The 14,021-nt window shown below is 33.2% G+C and overlaps 1 pseudogene; it reads right to left on the reverse strand.

Moving 5' to 3' along the window:
- Positions 1–483: 483 nt before the first annotated feature.
- LOC149569318 (methylthioribose-1-phosphate isomerase-like) overlaps positions 484–14,021 on the reverse strand; it is a 34,066-nt pseudogene continuing 20,528 nt past the window's right edge.

Genomic DNA, 14,021 nt, shown 5'->3' on the forward strand with positions numbered 1-14,021 from the left:
CAGAGATTTAAAAGGTCACAAATTAAATGTCTTACATAAGAAACAATTGCTCGATATAGCATGGAACAAAGAAGAACATAAACATATAGCATGGACATGTATTCTTTGAAATGAAAGCATCCAAGAATGTAAGCAAAAGCAGAACTATTGAATTGTAACATTTCTCTTTATGCACTCTTGATAATGCCAATGTTGACAAAAAAATTTCAACTATGAATAATGATATATTATATAATCAAAATAACAAAGAAAATTCATATTCATGACAGTCAATTTTCAAAGTACAGTACAGTACAGTACATAAGTTGAAGAAGAAAAGTATCCTAAACTGAATGCCACTATATGAAAATTATACATTTTATCCCACAAGAACTTTAGCACTAGAACAACTACTTTTGAAGTTTACTTTTGCAGTCATTTTGCTCTTTTTTAGAATTTAATGACTGGAGAGTGCACTTGTCCAATGTATCATTTGTCTGCTCCTTAAGAAATGCTCTCCATGAACTCCTTTATATCAAACATAGAAGTTGGATCCTTCTTTGTAATGATGCCTTATTTTACACAACACATTTTAAATATTATATGCCAAAACATATATCATGGTTGCACTTGTACAATGTATGAAATGAAGAAAACCAAGTTTGAGATCAAATTGTTTTTTTTTTTGAAATGATAGTTTATTCACAAAAGAGTAGATATGACAATGCACCTTTTTAGTTATAATGGTTGAGATAAGATTTGCAGGGGTAATATCAAAAGCAGGGTTCCAAACAGAAATCCCAGATGGAGCTACTTGTTGAACTTGGCCACCAAGAGCATGAGTTAGTTCTTTTGGTGACCTCACTTTAATTATTATATACTTACCAGAGAAAATTGAGAGATCCACTGAGTTCAGAGGAGTAGCTACATAAAATGGGATATGATGTTGGAAAGCTGAGAGTGCCAGATTATATGTCCCTATTTTACTTGTTGTGTCACCTACGAAAATATATAATACCAACTTAGCAAGCCTTAACATACAAGAACAAATGTTATTGGCAAAATTTTTTTGGCCAATCATCTAAAGAGATTTAATTTGATGAACATCAATTTCAAATATCATAGCAAAGAAATTGCAAAATATTAATAGTAATTCTACATACCATTTGCTACAAGTCTATATGCTCCTACAAATATAGCATCTACACGACCTAACTTCTACAATACTGTTGCTATAGAATCTGCTATAAGGACTAGAGGTACGTGATCATGGACCAATTCATATGTGGTGAGATTTGATCCCTAAAAGAAATGCAACAAATATTCAAGTCAATATAAATCTTGATATTGAAATCATATACAATAAATTTGTTAAGATATGGAATTTCAATAAAATGCAGAGTTGGATCAAAATGTTCATCACTTTTCATATTTCATCAACTTTGAGGAATACAAGAGGGAATTTTCTTGGGAAAATTCTAATCAAAAGCTTATGTTTCTTTCGTAAACCAAAAATACTAGCACAAGCAGAACTAGCTAAAATAAAATATTGTGAAAATTTCTGCCTAATCTCTTCAATAATCAGTAAGCCTATTAAATTGTCAACCATCAATACACTCTCTATGTTTAGAGAGGACCCTTGATCAAATAATAACCAGAACAATCTCTTGACATAAAAAAAGCAATCAACTGGTAGGTGGAAATCACTATATATGCTAAAGTAGATGACTTTTTAAATTGAAATAATCTATGATAACTATTTGAGTCAAAATTGTTTATGATAAATTTTTCATGTTACATTGATTATTAGAATTTAGATACAAACAACATTGAACAATTTTCTTGAAAATTTTTGACATGAAGTGAATTCTTATGGACTAAAATATAGATTTCGGTCACAAAAATTAACAAAGAACATCCACAGTACCTAGTTGAATGATCTCGCCTCTATGCAAAAAGCAATCTCTAATAGTCCCTTAGAATGAAGTGCATGAATCACACCAAGAGTAGTACCATATCCAGCAATTGCAAGACTGGCCAAACACATCACTAAGTTATGTTAGAATCATGTAGAGTTCACAAATAAGCGGATACATCAAACATATTATTGAATTTTTGTCACAAATTCTAGTGTTACAATGAGTCAAAACATTAAGGTTCTGAGTTTTGTTGGTCTGGCATAGAATAAATTCAGCCCCATGTAAACCAATTGCTTTGTTAGAATTGAAATCATCTATCAGCATTCCTTCAACAACTTCAATATAAGCATGTACTCAAGAAAATTTAAAATTCCATTAGAAATTTAGAAGTATATATATACAAAATAATTTGACCTAAGTATACATAGATGATTAGACCTCGGCAATACTTCATATTCCCCACCAAGTCCTCTACTGATCTATCACAGCCATTAGTTTCTACATTAAAAATAAAATAGTTACTAGTTCCCTCTTTGATCAACAAAGATGGATTTTATACCAACAAATTATACAGATTCATGTGAGGAAATGATCCCTACTAGCCATCAATAAACAAAATCAAGAAAACAAGACTAACAGATGTAGTTAAAGTACTAGATATAAAAAAAAGTGAAACAGAAGATAAAACCTAAATCATTTGATAAAAGAAGAAGAATTTTAAAAAATAATTTGATAACTATTCACAAATGAAGAATACAAAAGATGTCCTAGCATTAAAAAGGATCTTCTCTCCATTGAAGTTTGATGTGCTAAGTGCAGATATCTATAAGGTTGTGTGTGTGTCTATAAAGAGAGATAACATCAACAACACACTCTTCTCTTGTGTTCTCAAGAATACCTTTGTGAAAATCTAAAAAAACTCATATAAAATATCATACACATTCAGGCGGGGATAAATATACAGTATACCCTAGTGCTAAGAGATTTTGTATAGATTAAACATGTATCTATGATATTGGAACCATCTTATGGAGAATTTGACATTTGCAAGGATATGGATGTATTTTGGGAAAATGAATACTCGGACACTTCAATATTCCACAATCCATAATGTTACAAAGAAATCACAATAACTGATGACAAAAGAATCAAAATACAAAACCATATTTTCTGGTCCATTAGTAGGACCGGACTTTGAGATAACCATGGTGTATTATATCTATATTCAAATTTCATTCACATTCATTTGAAGTTTTTATTAGCAATTTTCCTAAGATATATTGTTTGGTCCTTTGAAGAATTGATTAAGAGGAAATAAAAGGGCATTTCAACCACTACAAATTGCTCCCTAGCTGTAGTCTTATTAGCAAAATATTTACTTTCAAATGCACAATGATAAAAGTGCAGCAATAAAACAAAGTCATGGTGATTGAAAGAGAACCCAAAGATAGCATCTTTGACCAGCTTGAGATCCAATGACAATGTCATAGCCTAAACCTATTATGGTCCAGGCATCAGCTACTCTAACTAAATAAGTTGTAAAAGCTATTACAAAAAAGTTGGGAAAGGAAATGTGAAGCTAAACAGTTAACCTAGAATTAGGAATGAGAAACCTAATTAACCATTAAAATGACTTGAATATCTATGAGCATACAGTAACTATAATTCTAATTCATCTTATATCTCTAATCTTTTAAACAAAAAAAAATGCCAATCATAAAGAACATGTCTGGCTTTTTTCAACTTCGTTCAACAACATTCTCCAATCCAACCAAGGTTACCATGAGATCTAAGATGTTATTTGGAACACTTTTAGCATGTCTAAACTGATGGTAAGAATGGATTCATACTCGATTTCATAGTTTCTTCACAAATAGGGCTACTAGAAGAGCTCCAATTTGGCCTCCTTCCAAATTTGTAAGGCTTACAACTCCTTCCCCTCAAAGATTCAACTCACCTGCTCTAAAGAAAATTTGCTACATTAGACCCATTCTCAAGGATTTTTGAGGTCTCAAGTCTTCAAATGACTGTACAGCAAAGTTGTTAAAAATGAGGGTTTTTAAGGGTTTGGGCAGCCTCCCTGTTGTCCCCACTTTTTCACCACCTTCTAAAGCTTTTTAAAACTCCTCCTTCACAAAATAGCATCTATTTGCACTCCCCTTGAATCCCTCAAAAGGGAAAGTCATGAAATTGCTTCTTTTGCTCTTGAGACCACTTTACTTACAACAACAAAAAATCATCCCAGCCTGATAATGATTTCACAGTTTTAAGATCAAACAACATCCATTTCATGGGTAGATTTGTTAAATAATGCACACAAAAGCTCATCATACAAGTTTAGCTGAGGAAGGTCTAGATGATCTTTGTCATCATTATGTCTATGATGTCAATATTGATTATGAGGAGTATCATTAGAAATGCTACCAACAGCATATGAACATGGGTGTTGGCTATTACAAGTTAAGGTTACAAGGGGCACACATTCAATAGAAATATTAAGATTTCTAAAAAAAAAGGGAATTTTGAAAGGTTCCCCAGCCTTAACTTTGGGTTTTAAATTGGTACCCAAAATCTTCCATAAGAGCAGGGTCACCCCCAAAGTTTAACTAGTTCATCTATGTGAACCTCCTTCCCACCTCAATATAAAAGAGCCCACCTCTTTAGGAATAGAAAAGGAAGGGATGGGAAGAAGGGGGCATATCAAACTTCCAACCCTTACTCCAGCAATTGCAGCAAGAAGACCACTTACAAGCATCCTCTTGCGTAGAGCAAGTCTCCACCTCCATTGGGAAAATGTTGTCCTATAATTGTTTCTTAAATTTATGATATTTTAGTGTTACAAGTTGTTAAGGTGTATGCTAAGGCAGTCAAAAGAAATCCTCGATCTAATTAAAAAGTCATGTAACAAACATTCATTATATTCTATCACCATTTTCCACATGATGTTTGCTCTACAATCCTAACCTTTGGCACTATAATTAGACAACCATAAATTAAATGTACGGGTTAGAACAATGTAGGCCTAAATATATGCTTAGTTGTCTCAATTTACAATAATCTTGGTGATGCCATTATGTTTCACATGTGATTTTTCCAACAACTCAGTTTCCATAACTGAAATCATATATAATAAATAATAAACAAAAATAATACTTCTTATCATAAAGAATATAATGATGTAACAACATTTTTAAATTGGGACATATAACCCAAATGCAAATGTACTGAGTCTTTCAATTAAAAAGAAACTTTGGAATTTATAGCAAACCATACATATGTTGTTCTCATATGTGTATGTATTTCACATAGGAATATATGATGTCAATATTGTCATTAACCTTTCTAGTTACATCCCCCAGTTCAAATAGAAGCCAACTGTAACATTGGGGTTGCACGTCAAATGTTTAGGATTTACTATTGAAGAACTTTATCCCTGCAAAAATGTAGACACTGCAATTTTCTATGCTTTATACATTGCTGCAAGAATCTATGTTGGCTTGGATGTTAAATTGGTCTAGGCAACAAAATAGTAAAAGTAGTTGTCATTAGTTATGCATGAAATGAACTGACAATAAAAGGCCTATTTAATCATATATGTGTGGTTGTATAAGATTCCTATCTAGAATTGAACCAAAATATACACAACTTCTTGCAAGGATATTTTGTCAAAAACTTAAGCTATTGCAGTAGTCTGCGAGAACCTCTCTAAAAATGCTCAAGCAACAAACCAAACGCTCAACACAATAAATTGTACTCTTCTCAAGCCCAAAGGCCTCGATACAATTTTATGGAAGATATGTTATTTGTAAACACACCAATCTCAATTAAAGCATTTTCTCATACAATTGTCAGGAATGATCTGGTTTATTTTTTATTTGATATCACTAAAGTAATAATGAAAAACACTTAGCAGACTATCCCTCCTACTCCAAGTTATAGGACAAGTCATCTAGAACCAATATTAAGAAAATCTTTAAGAGTCAAAGATCCCTTGAATTGTAACATTACAGAAGTAACTATGTTGTCATGAATTTTTTATGCATACAGTGAAAAGGAATGTGCATTAAGAGTTTATAATAGAATGTTGGCCCCTAACACTACACTTGTCATGTCTCCTTCCATTATCTAAGCCAAGGACGACACTTAGCCTATTTTACACCCCGAAAGGCTTAAGTTAGTATGCAAAGGATGCCATGAGGGTGGAAATATTAATAGAGTTCATATGATGTTGATTACATTGGTTGCCTGCATTAAAATCTTCAATTTGGCATTGGTAGAACTAATAATGAAATAAAGAACTATTGGAACTCACATTTGAGCAAGAAACTCCATCACAATTCCATCCTTCACATAACCCACAAGACACATTCTTGTGTGTCACCCATCACAAAGATAAACACCTTAAAGCCCTTTAATGGACTATTAGAATGTGGTAAAATGGGGGACTATGTGGTGGAAAATACACAGTGGGAAAACTCATCTCCTTGTGTAGGAAAGTTCACAAATACTAATGTATTCAATGAAGGTAGCAATACTATGGATTCTATAATCAATCAATAGTTTTCACATGAAAGAAATTTTCTAAACAGAATTGGAGACACAATAAACTACTAGACAGTTGGTAATACAAATGATATAACTTGGGTTCTTCATTCTGTAGTAGATGAAAGCATTGCATACTCTTCACAATGCCAAATTGAAGATTTTAATGCAGGCAACCAATGTACTCAACTCTATAATGCACATGAAATAGAAGCTTCATGTGTTGGACCTATGATGTAATGTCCCCATTTTAGCAGTTGACCAAGTGTGTGTGCATTAGCCTTGTTCTACATGGTCCCAAGGGCTAACAAAGGGTTTAATGGGATCCTGGAGTGTTTTGGCCTAGTCATTTCCAGTTTGGGCCAAAATGAAGTTGATTTACTCAGTTTCAGGCATACTTACTATTTTTAGTAAGTCGGCAGGACACAGTGCAGGTCAATTTTGGTGATTGGATTTGATACTCCTCGGTGAGAGCTTTTCGATGAGCTATCACTCGCATTATTCGGAGTCCGATTGCTAATACATTTTAATGTCTGAAGTTTTATTAAAGTAACATCTAATTTAATTGTAAAATATCAAAGTGTTACTTTAATATTTATTTTATGGAGATGTGTACCCAAGGGAGACATAAGGGGTATTTTAACATATGTTTTATATACTACACATCTTTTATCCCACATTGTCCATATGAGTTGAGTGGACCCTTGGAAATAGAATAAAAGGAAGCATTTGTGGCTTCATTAGGGAGGTTGAATATGAGAAGAAATTGTTGTGTGAGTTGCAGCTCCGTTCTTGGCATTTGAGGATGTTTATCCTCTCTTGTAACATTCTAGATGTCATTCCCTTGGGGTTTGGCCTTTGGAATTCTTTGTTATCGGCTTCATTATCAGGCAGTTTAGTTGCATTTTTGGCTACAGGCAGATTTGGTTTTTTGCTCATATTTTCTTCACTACTTATCCAATGCTTATGCCGCTTTGAGGGAATGATATTACCAAGGTAGTGGACTGATTGAAGGACAAAGTACTGTAGCAGCAAGTTTGAAAGCATGGGCTGGAGTATTATGTCAATAATGCTGAAGTAATTAGTGAGTTGATAAATCTGCCATGTATTTGATTTTATGAATTCTGAAAATAACATTTTATTGGCAGCAGTTCATTTCCACTTTGCATATTATAGTAGTTTCTTTCTTGTTTATGTTGTATGATACCAATTCCATGCACAAAACACAACAAACAAATAAACATTTGATTTCTGGAGTTATAAGGGGTTTAAAACATTAAACGGAGAAATAAGAGGTTGAATGCAAACTGTTTGACATAATTCCTTTCAGCAATTTGGTTTAGTTTTTGGGACATTCAGGGGTGCCCATTACAAATGATCAATTAATATCACAATAAATTGATTAGAGAAGAGAAGCTTGAATCACATTCTATGGTCTACCATCACAATGATGATTCAAATAATTTTGAAATGAAAAATGATATCATATTCAACCCACATTATTCAATATCACATTCATAGTATATTGGTGGTAGCATTTATGATGATATTTCTCATAATCAACAACGGCATCATAGTCATAATGATGACAAAGATCATCTGGATCTTCCTCAACTCAACTTATATGATGAGCTTCTATTTGCATTATTTAACAAATCTATCCATGAAACGGATGTTGTTTGATCTTAAAAGTGTGAAATCATTATCAGGCTGGGACAATTTTTATTTTTTTGTCACAAAAGATGCAATGGAAATCTAGCCAATATAGAGATTATACCAATGGGAGACATCCATATGGCTAGATTTCCATAGGCTATAGGAGGAAAAATGCTTGAATTCGTTGTTGCTAATCGCAACTCTGTTAAAGTGAACATCATGGGAGACATCCCAAAACCCTCCTCCTCCTTCACAGGCACCTTCTTCTAACACTTCCATGGATAAAATCCCTACCAACAATAGAGAAAAGACAAGAGTTCCTACCAAAGGAAGTAAAATTAGAAGGCACATGACATATTTATGGCTTCTTCCTCGCTTAGTTTCAGCCTTGTCTTGTAACTCAGAAGAAGAAGTAAGAATTAAAGCTTGGGTAAAACTCGAGAGTGCCAAAGCTAGATCTGAATCAAGCAAACTTGAGTTAAAATTGTGCATTCTTTTTTAATTCATTTATTTTTCATGGTTGGCATAGTTTTATGCATATGTGTCCACTTCCATGAACATAATGACTACCTATTCCCATGTGCATCGACGACATAGTAGATGGAATCAAGAATAAAAGCATCATATTATATTATGTTCTCGTTGTAGATGTATTAGATTTCTCAATACAAAGATTCACAGTAACTTCCATTTTTCACTTGAACAAGAGTTCATTCACAACCATTTGCAAATGGGTGTTACACCATTTTAAACCCTAATCCTTTACAAGTCCTAATTTTTGGTGTGTGGCAGGTGAAAATGGAAAAGATGAGATCAAGTTTAGAAGAGAAATTAATGAAGAAAATGTTGACAGCCCACAAAAGAGTATAAGAATGGAGATCAACAACAAAAGCGCAACATGCATAGGAACTCCTAAGAGAATGAAGAGGGAAGGAACATTTTCCTTGTATTACTAGAAGTTCATAAGAAACAAATCAAAATCACAAAGGAAAAATGCAAAAATCAACCGGTTTATAGCATTTGAGTCCCAGTCCAGTCTACACACCCCTTTATCCCATGCCTTCAAAAAATCAATTGCTATATTGCATTTGAATTCCAATCCAATCTGCATTGCCCTTCATCCCATGCCTTGACCATGCAATGTTAAGTGTCTCTCAATTGTCCCAACCAATCCATGCAGGTTTCAATTCATTACAAACTCATTAAAGGCCTTAAATCATATTTCCCTCATAATCTTGAACTAATCATTAGATTTCTAAAATCTGAATTCCTAACTCTTATTTAATTGTTTTTACAAGCATTCTAAAAAACCAAACTTTGGACTATGATTGGTATTGGATATGTCTATCATATCAAATGATTTATAAGCCTATAATAATCCTTAGGCCCTATTTAGATCAAGCCACTTCCAACACTTGAAATATATGAATTAAATGGATCGTGAATTAAAAAAGGAATCATTGAAATATAGTCTGTTAATGAGACTAGAAAAAAGCATGCAAAATATGTCTTAATATATTATCATTCACAATTCAAAAATCAATATGTCAGAATGTACAAGGTTATGTACATTCACTATTCAACAACCATCTTGATATATGTTCAAGGCCAATCATAAGGTGTACCATCCTAGGTATATGCTTATATAGGTCAAAATTTATTGAGTGAAAAATCACATGGATAGATGGCACATTAACAACCCTAAGCATGATTACCTATGACAGGTTTATGAAAAAATGTTTCTATTATTAAAGCCAAAAATAAAAACACAATGAGATTTAGCTTTCTAGAAATTTGAGTTACCTCATTTATTCTCCAATAATTTTCAAAAAAAAAAAAATCCCTTTTTAAAATGATGGAAGTGTTTACATTTTTCTCAACCAATCCTCTTGCAAAAGTTATGGTGATTATTTTTATTGCAATGTAGCAATCAGCTTATGGATGCATAATCAAGTGAAAAAATGTCATCTTCTATGGTAGCAGAGGAAAAGATATTTTTCCTACTCAGCATTGCTACGTAAATGTCCTCAATCTAGAAATACAACTTTTGGTTTAATTATGAAACTTCTCCCCAACCACCATTTTTGGTTCAAAATATGGTTTATAACCATTGGGGAGGCTATATAATTCAAATGCACACCTTGGAGAGAGGAGGTGGAAGTTGTATGCAAGTTTTGTGCACTAAAATCAATAAAAAAAATTGTGATTTTTCCTGTAATTTCATGGTTGAAGTCATTTTTCCATACTTTGAGTACACCAAAAGGTCATAAAACTAATAAAATATAACAGGGATTTGAGATAGATTTCCAATGCTTCAAGTTTGAGGTCTTAACTCGCCCAGAGGAGGGAGAAATCTGAATTTTTCTGAAGGTGACTTGTTTGAACGCTTTTACTAAGGGTTTGACAAAGAAAAGGCTTTATCTTGCTGATCCACCATTGGAATTTCATGGCCTTTGGGGTGAAGAAAGGGAAACCAATGTACATTAATATTTTTATGTCCATTTACAAGGAAATTGTAAGAAATACTGAGGGTTTGATGATCTAAGGTGGACAATTCCATGTGGCCACCAAGTCTAAAAATTGTTGCATTCTCCATATTTGAAGATAGGGTTGTAACCAAGGTCTGTGACTTGGTGATATGTGTTTTTTCCATGCCCAATCCATGTTCCAATCAATAATTTTCCAATACAGCAAGTATTTGACCCACTTCCTTTGTTAAAGTGACTTACTGGGGCAATTAGGCCAACTCTGTAAATTGGAGTTTTTGACCTTTAGGAGTAAAACCTATTCAAAACCTTTTGACATGTTTAGTGCCTCATTTGAAGGAGTCAAAATACACAATTTTTTGTAGGGGTTATTTGAATTAATAAGAAGAAAACTTGTAATTTTAGTCTAACAGGGCTACTAGGCTTAATAGGCCTAATTACAGTAGCAACACTTTGCCTTCACAATTACTCACATCTAACAGCTAGAATGGGTCATTTATGTCTAGAAAACCATATTTAAATATGTAAGAAGCCATCATTACCTTGGGAAGGTGTGTCAAACCTCTTTGGGTAGTGTGCCCATGTGAATGTTGAGTGGTCTTAGGAAACATTGTAGAATTGGACATTGCCTAAGTTGTCCAAAATGAAGAGGGATATGGAACTCATCTAAATGAATCTAAGTCCCCCTTTTGATTCTTTTTCAAGTTGCTAGAGCCCTTTTTGGTAACCTTGGTTGAAGGATCCAGTCTGAGTGGTCACAAGGGCTCTGCATCAAAAAATATGTGAGAAGACATCATGCACCTAAGAAAATCATTGGAGATAAAGAATACAGTGTTATGATAAAAAAGAGACTCATAAGTGATACATTCTTACTTTGTGAGTTTGAGCCCGACTCGGTAAAAGATGCTTTGGAAAATGAGGACTAGATTCAAGAAATGAATGAATAAATTGAGCAGATAGAGAAAAAAAAAACATGGACACTAGTACCTAGACCTAAAGACAAAGATATTATTGGATTAAAGTGGGTATTCAAGAACAAGCTAAATGAAAAAGATGAAGTTACAAGGAACAAGGAAAGATTGGTATGCAAAGGATATGCACAAGAAGAAGGAATTGACTATGGGGAAACATTTTCTACTATTGCAAGACTAGAAAGAGTTAGAACACTACTTGCATATTCTACCTATAAAGGATTTAAGGTATACCATATGGATGTCAAATCTCCATTTCTGAATGAAATACTTGAAGAAGTTTACATTGAGCAGCCTAAAGGATTTGTTGACCCCAGCAAGAGAAGCATGGTATGTAAGCTACACAAGGCTCTATATAGTTTGAAACAAGCCCCTAGAGAATGGTATGAAAGACTACACAATTATTTGGTGAAGATTGGTTTTGATACAACTAATGAGAACAAAAATATATACTTGAAAACTAGTAATAACAATGAGGTATTGTTATTTGAAATTTTTGTTCGTGATATCAAATTTGAAGGAAAGGAAGTATTATGGAAGTTATTTGCAGATGAAATGAAGGAGGAATTTGAAATATCTATGTTTGGTGAAATCAAATTCTTTATTGGTTTACAAGTCTAGCGAATGAAGCAAGGTATTTTTATTATTCAGACAAAGCACATCAAGGAGATTTAGAAAAATTTTGAAATGGAAGATTCAAGACAAATTAGTACATAAATGGCCACTAGAAACAAGTTATCTAATAATGATGATTCTACTTATGTGAACCAAACATTGTATATAGATCAATGATTAGAAAACTACAATATGTTGTTCACAGCAAACTTGATATTGCATTAGAAATTGGAATAGTTTCAATATTTTCTACAAGTCCTGAGGAGAATCACATCATGGCTAAAAAGCATACTAAGATATTTGAAAGGAACAGAAGACTATAGATTGTATTACAAGAAGAATGATAAGTTTGAACTACATGTGTTCACTAATTCAGATTGGCAGGAAATGTTGATGATAGAAAAAGCACAACTAGAGGAGCATTATTTCTAGGAAAGAGACTAGTTACATGGACAAGAAAGAAGAAAAACTAGATTTCTCAATCAATAGCTGAAGCTAAGTATGTGGCAGGAGTAGTGAATTATTTAAATATCATATGGATCAAGCAATTGTTGAAAGCAATGAAGGAGGAAACCATTGATATAGTTGTTATATATTGTAATAACACTAGTGTTAACATATCAAATAATCTTGTGATGCACACAAAGACTAAAAATATTTCTATAAAGTATTATTACTTGAGAGAGCTATTTCAAGGCAAAGAATTGAGATTGGAGTATGTGAATACTAAAGATTAAATAGTTGATTTATTCACTAAAGCCTTACTTAAGGATGCTCATGAATATCTAAGAGGTAAATTAGGTGTAATTCCCCTACACAAGGATACTTAAGTCTAGATGCTTCTGTGGATCAAAGGTGTTGATGAGCATATCTTACAAGTCGATGCAGACAATCCTACTTTAGGAGTTTCCTAGAGTAGCAGTGGAGGAGGAAGGATATACAAATGATAAATGATGAATTCAATACTAACATGAAGATATCTACATGATCAAGATTTATGAGATAGATAAAGTATCTTTGGCATTGTCATCAAAGAGGAAGAAGATGTAATCTAATTACCAATGAAGTGACCAGCAAGAGGGAGAGACTAAATAAGCAAGAAGGAGTTCATAGAACTAGCCAAATTTCCAACAACACAAAAGAATCTAATTGATTTCATGATTTGATATGATAGAGAGAGCTTATGTGTTGCATATCAGAGTTGCATGGATGAGAACCAAAATGAAACTAAGGATATTAGTCAAGATATGTTGCTATACACAAAGGAAGTTTTCTCGATGCAGTACATGTTTTAGATTACATGGTAACTAGAGGTATTGCCACAATGCCAAAGAGGGAGATTGTTGGAAACTACAATTGAGACACTTGTTACATTATCATTGACATCAAACCTCATTGGTAAGATAGATTCATATCTTAAGAGACTGTCATATCTAGATGATAGATGAATAGGATTTGTGAAGTTGGTCATAACAAAAGAACCTAGAGAAAAGGTTGAGGTATAAGAAGAAACTACAAGTGGGCATTTGATTAGTTAGAATTTGACAAGATAAAGTGATTGTTTAAATTATGTTACAAGTGAAGAAGACAAATGTGTTGCAGCCTTGAAGAAGTGAACAAAGATTGACCAAATTTATAGGCTTTACCTAGGAATAGGGCAGAAGATTAAGGAACTTACAATGTATGTTGAGTGATGCTATTGTTGACAAAGTGCCTATATATGCCAAGCAGAAGTAGTGTGGACCATGTATTAGTATTGATTGAGTGTCAGTATATCTACCAAAGAGAAAAGGTGGTAGTGATTAAGTAACCCATTGATGATCGGGTGATAGAACAAAGTGTTGGATAAGGGG

Source organism: Cupressus sempervirens, chromosome 3 (genome assembly GCF_028749045.1).
Source record: "Cupressus sempervirens isolate cs-2001-9-10 chromosome 3, ASM2874904v1, whole genome shotgun sequence".
Taxonomy (NCBI): domain Eukaryota; kingdom Viridiplantae; phylum Streptophyta; class Pinopsida; order Cupressales; family Cupressaceae; genus Cupressus; species Cupressus sempervirens.